The following is a 16629-nucleotide window of genomic DNA, read 5'->3' on the forward strand; positions in this document are numbered from 1 at the left end:
CTGCTGTCCATCTCCAGAACTTTTCTCATCGTTATTAAACAATAACTCCCCATCCCTGCTGCCCAGTAATTACTATTCTACTTTGTGTCTCTGTGAATTTGACTATCTGAAGTTCTCTTTTGTTTGTTTGTTTGTTTGTTTGTTTTTTAACTAAGTTCTATGCCTGATGTTGGGCATGACCCCAAGATTAAGAGTCACATGCTCTGCTGACTGAGCCAGCCGAGGTGCTCCTGAAGTTCTTAATGCGAGTGGAATCATACAGAATTTGTCCTTTTGTGTCTGGCTTATTTCACTTAGCATGAGATTTTCAAGGTTCATTCATCTTGTGGCACATATGAGAATTTCACTCCTACGAAAGACTGTATAATATTCTATTGTTTGTATATATATCCCATTCATCTGTCTGCAGACATTCGGGGTGTTGTGAGTAATGCTGCTGTAAACTCTGGGGGGCAAATAACCGTTCCAGTTCCTGCTTTTTCACATCTTTTGGTTATATACCTGGGAGTGGAGTTGCTGGATCATGTGGTATAACTTTCTGAGGGACTGCCGAACTTGTCCATAGAAGCTATACTGTTTTACTTTGCCACCGCCAGTGCACGAGAGGTCCAGCTTCTCCGTGTCCTCACCAACACTCCTCTGTCTTTTTGGAAATAGCTGTCCCGAGGGTATGAAGTAATATCCCATCATGGTCACGGTTTGCAGTTTCTAGTGATTAGTGACCCTGAGCACCTTTTCCCGTGCTTATCGGTCACACTTTGGTATGTCTTCTTCGGGGATATGTCTGTGCAAGTTCTGTGCCTGGTTTTGGATTGGGTTGGAATTTTTCTCGTTGAGTTGCAGGAGTTCTGTATATTTTCTGCATATTAATTCCTTATCCGACAGTAGCACTTGCACATATTTTCTCCCATTCTGTGAGTTGCTGTTTTACTCTGTTGATTGTGTCTTTTGATGGACAATATTTTTAGTTTTGATAATGTCCAAATCATCTATTGTTGTTACCTGTGTTTTCAGTGTCATATCTAAGAAATTATTGCCAAATCCAGAGTCCAGTCTTTCGCCCTATGTTTTCTTCTGGGAGTTTTATAGTTTGTATGTCTAGGTCCTTGATCCATTTTCAGTTGATTTTTGTACATGGTATAGAGTAAGGGTCAAATTTCATTCCTTTGCATGTGGAGATCCAGTTTTCCCACCACTGGTTCTTGAAAAGACTCCCTTTCCCCTCATTGGATGGTCTTGGCTTGTCCCTTTTTATTGCTGGTTAGTATTCCTTGTGCCGATGTAGACCACATGCTATTGCTCCGTTTACCAGCGAGCGGACATTGGGTTGTTTCCAGCTTTCGGCTAGTCTTAATGTCGCTGTGAACGTGTATGTGTGATTTTTTGGGGTGGCATACATTTTTGTTTCTCTTGCATAGACACCCAGAAGTGGAATTACTAGATCATATGATAACTGCAAGTTTAATTTTGTAAGAAATGGCCAACTGTTTTCCTAAGTTCCCGCAATCATTTATGTTCCCAGCAGCAGAGCGTGAGAACTTGAATTTCACTCTCACCAGCACTTGGTGTGGTCAGTCTTCGTAAGCATAGCTACTCTGGTAGATACATAGTCTTCGTAAGCATAGCTACTCTGGTAGATACGAAGTGGTATCTCGTGGGGTTGGGGAGGCGAATTTATACTTCTCAGACAGCTGCAGATACCTCTAACATGGAATGCTAGTGTGGGTCTTCTGGCTGGAGCCTCCTGTCGTTCCAGCTTTCCTCCTTTTCCCACTACTTAGTCTGAAGCTTTATCAACCCCCAGTCTCTTGTTTCTTCTTTCTTTCCAGCTGCAGGTCCCTCTTCAGTCACTTTTTTAGTTTCTAATCTTGGCCCGGGTCAACCATTTATATACTCTGCTTCTAAACCTAAGTAGTTAATGCTACCAGAGCAGATCGCATACTTTTATATTTTGATACTGCTGTGAGTTTTTCTATAACTTTTTATTTTGATTTAATTTCAAATTTAACATAGAAGTTGGATGAATAGTTCAAGGAACTCCTACTTCTTTTTCCCAGATTCTCAGTTGTTACACTTTGTCCCATTTGTTTATCATATTCCTTTTCCTGTCTGTTTTTCTTTCTATATGTATATGTGTATATATAAATCTATGCATATTTTTTTTCTGACTCATTGGGTAAGCTGGAAACTTACTCAGGTTGCATAGCTGTAAGTGGTAAAGCAGGGATTTGAATCCAGATTATCGTGTGTGTGTGTGTGTGTGTGTGTGTGTGTGTGTATGTAGTATCTGGCACATACTTTGGTGCTCAGGAAGTGCCTCTTGAATTGACCAGAGAGCACAGTTCACCCGTCAGAGTCTGTATCTCATCTCTTCTTGGGGTTTCGACATGTCTAGGTGCTTGGGACTTGGAGTCAGACTCCCTGGGTTCAGATCCTTGCTTTCCCTCCTACTAGCAGTTTGGCCTGAGCAGCTTCAGTTTCCTCATCTCTGGAATGGAGGAGGTAAGAGTTCCTACTTGTAAGGGATATTGTGAGGATCAGAGGAGACAGCACGGGGAAAGCATTTATCATGGACGCTCTCACTTCCGTTTGTGGCTCCTCGTGTTCTGACTTAGCTGCTAGCTTCTCTTCGTTCACCCTGCCCCACCGTCACTCCGTGATCTTTTTCCTGGCAGAGTTGATGAGATATCCAGCACCCAGTTAGCAGACAGCTCTGGAGAAAGGTCTGAGCTAGAGTCCTGTTTGGGAAACACTTGCTCTAAGCTCCTAGTCAGAGCTGGGAGACCGAAGCTTCGTTCGTAAAGAGACATACCAGGTGTGGGGATTTTGAGATCTGGTTCCAGGAGCCATGGCACTGTTGAAGCACATGAAACTGGCATCCCAGTTTTTGAATATTTAATTGCCCTTCTAAACCTCTGGAATATTTCAGAAATACCAACTTTTTAGGGCCCATAAAATACAGGGTCACACGTTTGGAAGGAGTACAGAAATTTGAGGTAGCCTGACATGTCTGCCCCTGTCCTGGACTCCTCTCAGAGGTACACGTTTTCCAACAAACTTTTCTATCTTGTTGTTAGATCACACATCCTAGGTTTTTCTTCAGAAGGTAAGGTCTCTGTGGGTGTGACCCCATTTGGCAAGTAGGAGGAAGACGAAGTCATCAAAGCAAATACGTCCAAGTATAAGAGATCGTTGGTCTTGTCTTTTTAGTCAGTAGAATGTGTATAGTAACCTCTGAGGTGACGGGTTTTTTTTTTTAAACAGTGAAGGGGGTGCATGTGAAACTAGAAGCTGTGTGGAGGGTGAGGGGGAGCAACACAGGCATCTCTGAGGAATCTGCATGTTTACTTGCTGGTCTGTGTGTGACTGAACTCCAAGCCGGACTTTACTCTTCTAATAATTTAGATAATTTCCTCAGAATAATTAAATATCTCTTTGAAGGGAATGGTTATCAGCACCTCTTGTCTAATTGTTTTCACCAAATGGGTTTCATTTAGGTAAAATTTTTAATGTTACTTTTTACAATGCTGTCTTAATTTCTTAGGAAAATCAAGAGTGAAATATTTTAAAGAAAAACAGCACCGAGGGTTGCTGATTTCTCATCGGTAGCCTTGGTTTGTTCTTCAGCGTCTCTCCTAAGAAACACATCCCAACTTTCCGTAGTGTTTAATGCCTCACTGTGACCATTACTCTTAACAGATGATAACATTTTTGGATGTGAAATTGTGCTCTCTGCTGATACAGAAAGCTTATTTCTCAAGTTAAGACCAAATTATTTACAGTGATAATTCAGTGGACAGATTGGAATAGAAGCTGTTTTGTATTTTCAGGACACCCTAATTCTTAAAATGGGAAAGCTGCATAACTCAGAATTGTGTTCGGGTTGCTGGTTGTGGTCATTAGATTGCAAGTGTATGATACATCTTAAGACAAACAAAAAGTACATATGAGTAACTTAAGGAAAACAAACATATTTCTTCCTAACCAGAAATCTTGTGTGTTACATGAATCTTAGTAACTGTCAGGTTTTTAGCAGAGGGAAAGGAAGCTGACAGATAGGAAGAGGTAGAATTTTTATTGTACTCCCGGTAAAATATTTTGTGTATTGCTGTCCTTTGTTAGGCGCAGTTTCTTCAACAGTTAAGAGACAACAAAGTCTTTAGTAATGTCCAAAGTACGGAGCCCGCAGGAGCGAGATAACCGTGCCCCAGAGCTTCTGTACAGTGGGAGCCACAGCTGAGCGTTCTAAATAATCCTAATCCCAGCAGATCTATTTCATAATTTACATTTGCCTAATCAGAATATCTACTCTGAATGACATTTCATCCTTTTGCTGAATATCTTCATTGCATTGTAGTTGGCTCTAGAAGTTTAGAAAAAGCGTGGAAAGAAGCCACATTAACTATAGACATTCTCATTCTCTGCAAAATGTGAACATCTTGGAATAATATAGGCACAGTAGAGGTACTGTAGCTTTGTTCTGTGAAGTCAAACATTTGTGTGCATGTTGCATGTGTTACCTATTCTGTGAAAAAAGGATGAAACGCGGAAAAAGCTTAAATTCTCAGTTGTCTCTGAAAAATAGCCCTCTCAGTGAAGAAGGGCTTGTCTTAGCATGTGAGGGTGGTGTTGACCATGTTCTCGTGTTGATTGGTGCTCACCCTCAAAATAATTGAGGCAGAGAGAGTGGAGCCAGGGATTCTGACTCTCCAAATTCGTTTCTTTTCCCCCAAGTGCTACAGTGTTTCCACTGTATGTGACAGTTCTGAGGAGTGAGGTCAGCGAGGACTGGTTTTGTCATTTAGATTATATAAATAAAGATGAGCTAAGTGTGTATCTCCAAAATTTTGAGAAGTGTATATCGCATACATGCTTTAAATGTGTGAAGTGCTGAAAAGTATAATTCCTTAAAGAAAATTTTGAAAAGGTGCTTAACTGAGTGCTTGCTGCAAGGAGGCTTTCAAAAAGAAGTGGTTTTTCCATCCTTCTAGTTACATGCACTGTTTTGCCTTTGTTTGCAATTTGAGCTCTTCTGTGTAGGAGTGGGGTTGGTGAGCAGAGGGGAGATCTAAATTTTCTTGATACAAATTTTTGTTTTTCTAACAACTTCCAGGTTTCTCCCCCAGGGCAAATGGCTTATGTTGTATTGATCCCATTGCTTTTGGCCAGTTGGCTTTTCCTCCCTCCGTAATTCATCTGCCAGGCCTTCACTCACTCACTGTGGTCGTAAATGGATTGTGGTTCAGGGTTACAGTTGTCTCCTGTTTCATTGAAGACAGAGTTTGTATTCCTGCCTCTTGTCTTCTTGATACTGCATGAGTAGGAGAGAAACTGTTTTATTCTGTAATCCTGAAATTGGAAGTGCCTGTGCTCCTCTCCTGCTCGGCCACAGCGCCTTTCCAGCACTTCAGAGGAAAGCATATAAAATGGCCCATCATCACCCTGCAAGCAGAGTATTGTTTCAGTTCAGGACATACCATATTGAAAAATTCCTCCTGTGTGCTTGAACCTCCATCTCCCCAAAGTTTTACTAAAAATTTTGCCCCAAATTCTGATTAGCAGATGTCTACCAATACCATTCTTATGATGGTTAGCATGTCTGTTACTGAAGGATGGAGAGGTAAAATCACTTGTTCCCTGCCAGCTACTGTGGTTAATTACAGACCACGTTTGCTTATGTCCAGCCAACGGAAGGCACTTCCTTAAATTTTAAATAGTGGTTCTCCAGAGTTTATAGTGGGAAACCATTGTTTTTTGACAGATTACTTATGAGATGCTTCTTTTGACCTAATTTTAGTTGACCAAAATTATCCTAAAGTTACCAGCTTTACAGTGGTTTGAAACCCATTTTCATCTCAGCTACAAATATGTATTTGCTGTGTTCGGTGCTAAAAGAATACTTCCCAGTATGTGTCTAAAGTAGTGGCTCTCAAAATTGAATCTAAGAGTCTCTTGGAAGCTTGTTAGAGTGCTCATGCTTGGTCTCAAGTCTCCAGAAACTGGTTCAGTACGTGTGGGCTAGGACCTACGAATTTGTGATTTTCTGATGTTGTTAATCCATGTATTTGAGAATCACTAATGTAAAGGTTATATAGGGAAATCCGTGTTTAGAGATCAGTTCAGGAGAACTCTTTTAAACCTGGTTTTCTCTTGAAATTTTGAATCCTACTCTCCTTGGTCTTTGGTTTTGGCTGACTTAAAGCCAGGTCATTGGGACTTTAACTTCCTAGCAATATACTGAGGCCAGAGCTGGAACCAGTTGGACTTTTTAAGATTTAAGACCAAGGAGCTATTACAGGACCTATTGTTGAAGTAGAAAGTTTTCAGCTGAATGCTAAACGGCTTCAGACTATGGTGCTGAGGAGTTTATTTTGTGTTTTATAACCACACCTCGAAACAGAAAAGTCTGATCTTGGAAAGACTGATTCAGGCCTGCTTAACAATTTTAAGTCAGGGATCACTAATATAGGAACTGAAAGTTATCAAGATGATCTCTGTGTGATGTGGAAACCACTATCAGTGCAGATTCTGGGGTCTACTCCTCTTAAATAGCTCTGAACCTAATACGCTTCTGCTTTTGTTCAACTTTTGTTTCTAGTCAAGGGAGACTTGAAAATTAGTCAAGTTACTGGCACGTCCTTTAGCAGTAGAGGTGAAGAGTATACATGTAGGTATTTTAATGAGGTGAAAGAGACTACCACATGGGTTATACTTGTATACGGTGACCCGTGGGTGGTGTTGAATTCCTGAAGAGAATGGAGATAAATTAGAAAGCCTTGAACACACAGACTCCTCATCTGGCTGCAGAGTTTTAGATTGCTGTAGATTAATCTACTGACTATCTAATGGCCTGGAAGGAGGAAAGTTGCTAATTTAAATCAGATTGGTGTGTTCATTGTTCAAGCATTCCCTGATTGATCCTAAACATTAAAATGAAAAAGGCTGGTAATTTGGTTTTTACCTGGAGATTGAATTGCCTCTGGTTGGTCTGTAAGAGGATCAGGGTTTGTTTTTGGTGTGGATAAAATGCAAGTCACGTGTTAACCCATTATATAAACATTTGAGTGCCTGGAATACCAGTTTAATGCACATGTGTCAGGTATTAGAAGTACAGTGGTGAGCAAGACAGATGGCTTCTAACATTTAGTGTTACCAGATTGTAATGGGGCGAATTACGTGGTTTAACTTTGATTAGGAAAGTGACTTATGTATTATCATGTGCTGTGTTTCTTAGCAGTGCTGTTTTTGCATTTACTTTTCTCCATATATTTCTCTCACTTGCAACATATGGTATTATATGCACGGTAATTATTAACTGGGATTAATGAAAAGATTTGTAGGGAAAAAAGTTTTCATGGTTGTTGGAAACTTTTAAAACAACTCTGTATTGAACAGAATATAATAAACTAAAAATGGTATTTAAAGCATCAGTTATTGAGGGGTGGCCTGGGTGGCTCAGTCGGTTGAGTGTCTGCCTTTGGCTCAGATCATGATCCTGGGGTCCTGGGATCCAGTGCCGCTTCGGGCTCCCTGCTTAGTGGGGAGTGTGCTGCTCCCTCTTCCTCTGCTGCTCCCCCTGCTTGTGCTCGCTCACCCTGTGTCAGATAAATAAATAAAATCTTTAAAAATAAATAATTAGAACAGTAATTATTCAGTAATAACGTTTTTTATTGAGTGGGTAGTACCAATTTATTCAGACTTGTAAGTGGAAAGAACCCCCCCTAACTCTCTGAGGCTGGGTTTGTGTCTGTATTGTTTCACCCTCACAGCCCTGCAGAGTCAGCAGATGCATGAGTACATCTGGGAGTATCGTATCTTGGTAATATTGGTATGACCATTGTACTAAGAGAATGGAGGAAAATTGTTTAAAATGAAAGGCTGCTCACAAAAAGTAGCTATTATTTTGGGCATTTGAACTTTGTGGTAAAAAGTTAAAATGTTTGAAATGAATTATAATTTTCCTTAAAAATACTTTTAAATTCTTAAGTTCCTGAAGAATTCTCTTGGCTCAAATTACCCAGTTTACTATAAGTTTATCTTTAGGTTTTATATTTGAATACTGGTTACTGATCTTTTCAAGAGAAAGATCTTTTTCTTTCTTTCTTTCTCAGAAAAATGGAAGCTTTGATTTGAGAAATTGAAAACTCTTCAGGAGCCTGAATTATTTTGTAACATAACTTTAAGGATTGAGCAAGGCAGTATGAGGAAACTGCTTTCTCTGTATTTTCTGAAGAATCAGTAAACGTTCAGAAGCAATTCCTGATGAAAGCAGTGAGCTCTGTTCCCTTTATTTGGGGGGTATCTTTTGTCGAAATGCAATAAATTCATGTCAGTCATACTTGAAAATCTAGGACCAGGAAATAATATTTAGTAGAATTTGTTAGAATTATAAGCTTCCTCCCCCAGCTTTAAAAATTGATGGTGAACTTGTTCAAGCTCCTATTCATGCATATGCTGGTTGTAAAATAATGTGTATTATTTATAAAGCAATCCCAGGGGTGCCTGGCTGGCTCTGTCAGTGGAGCATGTGACTCTCAATCTCAGGGTCGTGAGTTCATGCCACCCCCCCCATGTTGGGGGTAGAGCTTACTTTATTTTTCATTCATTCATTCATTCATTTTATTTTATTTTATTTTATTTATTTCTTTAAGTAGGCTCCACACCCAGTGTAGAGCCTAATGCGGGTATGAACTCATGACCTGACCTGAGATCAGGACTCAGATGCTCCACCGACTGAGCCGGCCAGGCGACCTGTGTAGAGCTTACTTTAACATTAAAGTAAAAACTAAATGAGAAGCAGTCCAAGTTGATCTTATTCAAGGTACCAAATCATTTTCAAGGTACTGAGATGAACTGGATAGAGAACAAAGGTAAGAAAGGGAAAGTTTGTTTCTCTGCTTACATCTAAATGAGGACAATTATTTAGAAAGTTATTTTAAGGTATAAAAAAATGAAATAATTACTTAGTAATACATAGATACTTTCACGAACTTGAACTGGTCAGTTTTGTGGCTCCTCTTGGTGGGACTTGAACTTGTAAACTTGTACCTCACATTGCTACGACTCACTCAAATCTTCAATCAGAATGGCTGTTTCTTTTGTCCTATTTCATTATTTTAAGAAATCAGCTCTATTGATGTACATTTGCTTACCATAAAACTTACTAATTTGAAGTGCGCAGTTTTAGTTATGACAAATGAATGTATTTAAACCAGCACCGTAACGATCATGATGTGGAGCATTTCTGTTACCCAGAGAGTGTCCTTGTGTCCCCTTGGAGTTAGCCTCCTCTCCCACCCCTGGTCCCTCCACTCTGTCTGGTGGCTATTTCTAGCATTTCCTATGATTTGCATCACACATTATCTGGTCCTTTGTGTCTTTCTCGAACTTAGCATAGTGGTCTAGAGACTCACCCGTGTGAGGTGTGTTCATCAGTTCTTCACTTCTTTTTATTGCTAAAAAGTATTCCATTGTGTGGATGTGTCACAATTTGTCTGTTCCCCATTGGATGGCTATCTAGACTGTTTCCAGTGCTTGGCTGTCATAAAAAAGGCCACTGTGAACATTTGAGTACAAGCCTTTGTGTGCATATGTGTGTAGAAACCTAGCGGTCAGAACTTTGCTCTAGTTAAAATGTCAGTCTCTGTCTCTTAGTTTTGGGAGGGAAGACAGAAAAACCTGTATGAGACCAAAAGGATAAAATTTGTCATAGGGAAAAAGTTGAATTGTCAGCTCTTATTCTGTTATTCTTTATACTTTTGTTATATTCCTTATCTTCTCCCTTTCCCCGAAAAAAGCTACTTACCTTTAATCTCAACTATAAAACCTCTTCTTAAATGTTATTCCTTATTTAAAACTCGCTTGTAAGAATAAGCTAAATTTTGAATAGGCTTGTTGAACCATGGCTGTTTTGCAGTGCTTCCTGTCCCCTACCCCTTGGTATTTCTATCTCATACTAAGTTTTATTTTTTGGAGCCTTTTTTTATTTCTTTCTACAGCACCTCCTCTCTCAGAGTTGGGACCTACATAGTATGGTCTGAGAGGGGTCTACATAAGACTCTACAGGTAAAGGTTTATGATTTTATATATGTACACACACATATATATGTGTGGGTGAGGGGTTTTTTTGAAATTCAGGTGCAGACTGTGTTGGTCTGACTTAATGACTAATGAAGTGTCTATATTTACTAAAAAATGTATGTTATAATCTCCTTGGCAGTGTAGGTAAGAGTTGATCGAGAAGCAAGGAATGCCTGAAAACTTGCTTCCTGCCCTCGCAGATATATATGTATGCATACAAATGTCCATCTACACATTCCATGTTTCTTTCTTTCTTTTTTTTTTTTTTTTGAGATTCGTTTTTTTGGGGGGGGGGGGGGAAGGAGAATCTCAAGCAGACTTTGAGCTGAGCTCTCATGACCCCAAGATCATGACCCAAGCTAAAATCAGGAGTCAGATGCTCAACTGACTGTGCCACCCAGGTGCCGCTCACATCCCATATTTCTTAAATTAGGGATTTTGGGTTCAAAATTGATTTAAATTTTAGGTTTGAGTTAGTCAACTTTCACAAGGTGGATTATTCTGATTCTTTTATTAAAAGGGCATCAACCTGCAGCATTCAGAGACTGGAGTTTGACTTGAGATCGGAGGAAGATTTAGTAAGCGAGTGCATAGATCCGGTGGGCAGAGAATTTGAAAACGTGCTGCCTGAGAAAATGGGATCAAACACAGGGATGGGGTCAGGATAAAGTACCTTTGCCTGTTTGCAGTGAGGCATTCTTTAAACAAGGTAGTGTTGGCTGTGGGGTTACAGAGATTAGTCTGACAGAGAACCTGCCCGAAGAAGGCCACAGCTCTGTAACAGAGCTGATCTGGAATTAGCTAAAATACAGTAAGTATTGTGCCACAGGGTGTTCATACCTGATGGAGAGTATATTGAGTGTAAGAGACTAAAATTCATCCCTTCTTCCCAGGTCATCTTTGTTCAGCCTTGACTTTCTAATTTGCTGGTTATCGACCCCTCCAATTCCTGCCGCCTTTGTTAGACTAGGAGCTAGTGATATGTGCTATCATTCCACTCCTTTCCAAAGTAAATTGTTTGTGAGATTTTTCCTAATAGAGAGACCATTGTTCTATGCCTCTTGAAAAGCAAGAAAAAGAAAGGAATGTGGGTATAAGATGCAAATTGTTGTACTGTAGTCAGAGCCGTGCGCCTACAGCTGTTAGTCTCACAAGCACCCTCCAGTCCGTGAGCTAGAGGACAAGAGAGGACTAAACCGTAGTGAACACGTGGAGGGAAAATACGCGAACACACTGGGGAGAAGGCGAGCTGGGTGTTAGCAGTGTGTTCATGTGGGGCCATTCTCACACTTTCTTCATGCTCCCCCTCGCTGTTTTCTCTCTTTTTTTCCTACCTCTTTATTTTATGACTTCATGCCACTAAAATTTTTGTGTATTACCAATTTGGGGGCTAGCTTCTCAGTTATTAACATTCTGTTAGCCTGTCTTTTCCAGGTGCTCTGTAGTGAATGTGTGCTTTGTCAGCTTTTTATTGGCATTATCAAGTTTTATTTGTTTGGGGAGGGACGTTTGTTTTACTGTTTTCCTTGCATGTTGTCGATCACTCGTCTCCTGTTTGATTCTGCTTTGCTGCCTGGCATAAGCAGAAATTAACTTAACTTGGAGTTTTTAGCCAGGAGGCACCCCTTCTGCTCTATTCCCAGTTGAAGAATAGCAGTCGTTCAGCGTGAGAGGTCTGTTTCTCTAACTGCAGTGTGGCTTGGGGAAGGTTGCAGCAGGGTAACAAGGTTGGGAGGAGGTAGACATGCACTTGACTCAGATCCACGGAGTCACACCTTGTCATCGTGCGGAATGGCACGTGTCATTCGGCACTCAGCATTGGATGTTTTAAACCAGAGCACTATTATAAGTCACCACATAGGTATCAAAGATGACTTAAGATCGCTGTTGGATTGGACTTTGAGTATATGGAGATCAGATTGGGAAAATGATCCACTTGTTAGGTATTCAGAATCCTTAGGACATCAGCTTCAAATATTTATTTTTCTCAGGTTTTATTTTGAAATCATTTCACATTTATAGAAAGTTACATTGATAATATAAATAATTCCCATATACCCCTTGGCAAGATTTGCCCACGGTTAACCCTTTGCCACACTCACTCTTAACCTCTCCGTATTACTTTTTTCTGAACTGTGTGACTGTAAGTTGTGTGCATCCTGTCCCTTTACCATGTAATATTTACATGTTTTGACGAGGCCCTTCTTGTATTTTCAAAGATAGTTCAGTTATCAAATAAAGGAAATTTAACACTGGTCTAATAGAATTCTCTAATACAGTCCACTTTGGATTTCTCATTTTTCCCAACATGTCCTTCCTTCCTTAATTTTCCTCCAGTCCAGGATCCAGCCCAGAATCACCTACTGCATTTAGTTATCATGCTTCTTTATTGTCCCTGAGTCAGGAGCACTTCCTTTGCCTTTCTCTGTCTTTTCGGACATCGGCATTATTTGAAGAGTGACCGTGCATTCACAGAATCCCTCAGTCTGGGTTGTCTCCTGTGTCCTTGGGATTAAATTTAGGAGCTGCAGTGTTGGCAGGGATGTGCCGCCAGCGACCTGTGCTGCTCCGTGCATCGCGCCAGGAGGCAGCATGTCCATCTGTCCCATCATCAGTGATGCTCACTTGTGATCTTTTGGTTGGTGTGGTGTGTGCCAGGTTCTTCCACTTAAGGGATTATTATTTTTCCTTTTGTAATAAGCAGTGTGTGGGGAAGTAACTTTGAGACTCATATACACAATTCCCTGTTAAACCTGCATTCACGAGGAATTTCATCATGCTTTGGTCATTTTGGTTGAATCTGTTATTACTGTGGTAGTTGAGGTTCAAGTATTGAATTGCACAGACTCAGTAATGTAGGAGGGAGTCTGTTCCAGCTGTTGGATTCCTTAGCATCAGAAAGTGTCTTGTTATTTAGCTGGAACTTGTCTTCTGAGACTTGGTCACACCGTTTCAAATTCTGTGCTTTTGCACCACATGAGTTAAGCCTGCTCTTTTTTCCTCTTGAACAGCCCTTCAAAATGTCTTTTCTCTAGGTTACTCACAGTTGTTTCTTATGTGAGATGGCTTTCCTGACTTTGTAGCCATCCTGTTGGTTGCATGATGGCACTCATTCATTAGTGCCTTCCCATGGGGAACCACGTCCGGTTCTCATTCTGGGTGTGGTTCATCAGGACACTGGACTGCTGGTGCCTTTAATCTAGCTTGATGCCTGTAACCAGGCTTTGGAGACCAATAAATCTAGATTCAAGGCCCATCTCTGCCTCCTATTAGCTCTGTGATCCTTTTTTTTTTTTTTTAAGGTTTTATGTATTTATTTGACAGAGAGAAGACAGCCAGCGAGAGAGGGAACACAAGCAGGGGGAGTGGGAGAGGAAGAAGCAGGCTCCCAGCGGAATAGGGAGCCTGATGCGGGAGTCGATCCCGGGAGCCTGATGCGGGAGTCGATCCCAGGACCCTGGGATCATGCCCTGGGCCGAAGGCAGACGCTTAACGACTGAGCCACCCAGGCGCCCCTAGCTCTGTGATCTTAAACAAGTTTCTAGCATCTCCAGACTCTTCAGTTCCATAATCTATAGAGTTGGTAATCATTGCACCCACCTTTTAGGGTGGAACGAGGATTAAGCATGCATGTAAAATTGTCAGGATGGGGCCTGTTACACCGTCCTCACTCATCAGGTGTTCATTACTGTTATTGTACAGAAAGCAGACTTCTGTTTTACAGCCCAAGTTGGTACCATTCATTTGTTAGCCGTCCTGTTTGACGGTAGGCTCATTCAGACAGTTTAAGTTCTACGGTAGCAGAGGGAGACTCTTGGGCAAATACTTCAACTTGTGTGAAAGTTACTCCATCAAGTTACAGCTTTTATGAGGCTTGGATTATTTCTTAAATCATTTATAGGCACAGTATAAGTAGAATATAAATAAACATTTGTCTTCTATAGCAAAGCAAATGTGCAGTAGCTTATTTCAGTGTTAAGTAATACTTTAAGAATTAGTGAAATTTGAGTATTGGGATGTTAATTCTCATGGTATTTCTAAACCATGCTGCTGTTATAAATAGTAAGTTTACTTTGTGAAGTGCTAAAGTATTTCCTAAAATTTTTTGTAGAAATTTGAGGCCCATGTGATACATGTAGGGAAAGTAGTTACCGCACATTCTAGGACATTTTGATTGGATGCAGACAAGCCTTCTAATGCTTGATAAATCTGTAGTAATAATCCTGCTATAGAAATTTGAATCTGTGGGTAAATGTGCTATAAACTTTCATAATGAATGTCAGAAACCTGGCTCTTACTTCTATTGAAGCAGGACCAAGGATCTCATTCTCCCTACCCAGGAGGGTCCCAAGGGGTATTCTTGGGGACACCGAAGTCATCCCCGTTGACTATCTGTTTGTAAAAGCTGTTCTTTAATTCTGGCTGTTTGTGCTAAATAAACTTTAGAGAAGCAGAAAAATACCTAGTTTTGCTTATTTTGGGTATATAAATGGTTATTTAGAAAGTGATTCTTGCTAACCTAGCCTGGGGCCAGGTGAAGAGAAATCTATCTGGTAAGGTTACATATTGCTGTATTATACATTGGTGTCAAGTACCAAGTGAAATATTTTTATTAATTTTACCTCAATAATGCTTTTTATGTAGCTATAATAGTGAAAGCATTCCTTAAAATTTTAGACAATTAATATGTACACAATTTTAACTGTCTCAACTCTGTTTCGTGTTAAATGTGTTACAGGAATGAATCAGAAGTGTGCTGCAGTAAAACACTGAAGGCTTTACAATGTTTTCTTGCATAAAACTCAAACTCTAAGTAGCTGCTTATGAGGCTAGGGAAGGCAGGAGGCTAATGTGTGTCTCAAGATACAGGACAGCTGTTTGCCCATCAACCTCAACTGTGTGAGTAGACTTAACCTGTAGCCCTAGGTCACTGGGGATAGTTCCATCTCAGGTGCCTGAAGATGCACTCATCAGCATGGTGACACATTTCTTAGGGTCTGTTTTTTTTCTGGTGGGTAGGCTGCTGAGGGTGGAGTGGGTGGTAGATTTTTATTTATAAAATATTTTTGAGAAAAACCAAAACTAAATATCATTAGTGAGGATACATCTTTTCTTCAGAATTACTTTAAGCATTAGAATTTGCATTACTAATCTCACAGTGAAGCAGGTTATAATTCTTAAGATTGCAGTTGATTTCAGCCTTTTTATATTAATATTTTTACCAAACAACCATAAAAATGTATTTTGGGAATATGATGTTACGTATTAATATAGGAATTTGCTCTTGGGAATAATTTCGTAATTTAAATTACAATTAAATTTCATAATTTTTAAACACTCTGCTTAACCAGAGAGAGCATATACTTCCAAATAAATAAAATCTTGTTCCCTAAATGCACTGTTTTAAACCTGCCAACTTTATGTTTTAAAAGTGCTTTGATAATCTAAGTACCTGTTGAGGAAAAAAATTCTTTTCTTTTTCTTTTACTAAAAGTTACTGCCTTAGTAATCAACTTGAGGCCAGCAGGGGTGGGGCTGATTTTTTTTTTTTCCCCCTGATCTCCCCTGGTTTTGATTTTGTTTTTGTTTTGTATGGGGTTTTTTCCTACATTGATTTAGGAGTAAGACTCTTGAATGATTTCCCCCCTTAGAAGAATACAGGATGCATATAGATGAGGTGATTAAAATACAAGACATTGCTGTGAGCAAAATGATGAGCATATCGATAAAAATTTATAAAATCTTATTAACTGTTCAGGGACACATGGAATGGTGTTTGCATGAAGATGAATTTACTTTCACGTTGCAAATGTCTTAGCAGAAGGAAAGTCAAAGTTGACGGTCTTTAGAATCCGTGAATGAGAAGGCCTTTAGGAAGCCCATGAGGAGCACGCCCCGAGTGTGGGTATTCTTTTGAAAGTGGTCAGAGGGCATGGGGCTGAGATGAAGGATATGTGGCTACATTCCAAAGTAGTGGAGAAGTCAAGGTTCCAGTGTGCGACTCTCCAGAGGCGATCTCCTTCCTAATCTTTCAGTAGCTCTAAAGAGAAGCTATTGAATCTCCTTGTGTAGTGGTGATAAGGTGCACTTTCCTGAAGCACTAAGGCCTGTAGTAGGAGCTTTAACTCTCCAGTTAGAGCCATGTGGCACCTCACGGGCAGAACCGAGGCCTGCCGTTCTGTTCACAGCACTCCCACGCTCTGTTTATGGCATTCCGAACACTCTTCCCTCCCCTCTTTCTAGATTAGTGCCCCAAGTAAAGAAAACTTGAGGTGCAGGAAGCCTGTAGGATATTCTAATGAAACGTTGATTTTTAAGATGATTGGGCAGAAAGGACCCACAGCAGGAAAGAGAAGCTTCTCTAGCTGTAGAGGATTTAGAGGGGAAGTGCATGGTGGTCGATTGGTCCCCAGGTTCTGGTTCTCCTTCCATGTCTCTGAGCTGATTCTCTGTGTTCTGTGTTCCTCTGGTGCCACGCAGGTAGAGGACAGTGCTAAGAAACGAATGAACCATGCCGGCCAGGAAGTGCGTGCTGGCTGCCTGTCTACA

The 16629-nt window shown here is 40.4% G+C and overlaps 1 protein-coding gene across 2 annotated transcripts in view; it reads left to right on the top strand.

Moving 5' to 3' along the window:
• ZFAND6 (zinc finger AN1-type containing 6) overlaps nucleotides 1-16629 on the top strand; it is a 64106-nt gene that overhangs the window by 13048 nt on the left and 34429 nt on the right. The window contains exon 1 of one of the 2 annotated variants that reach the window (XM_011224783.3): nucleotides 14829-14979. The exons of the other annotated variant lie outside the window; for it this stretch is intronic. The gene's annotated coding sequence lies outside the window, so the exon portion shown is untranslated. Of the gene's footprint in view, nucleotides 1-14828; nucleotides 14980-16629 lie in introns of those variants that run through there. 2 annotated transcript variants of the gene reach the window in all.

This window comes from Ailuropoda melanoleuca, chromosome 9 (assembly GCF_002007445.2).
Source record: "Ailuropoda melanoleuca isolate Jingjing chromosome 9, ASM200744v2, whole genome shotgun sequence".
NCBI lineage: Eukaryota > Metazoa > Chordata > Mammalia > Carnivora > Ursidae > Ailuropoda > Ailuropoda melanoleuca.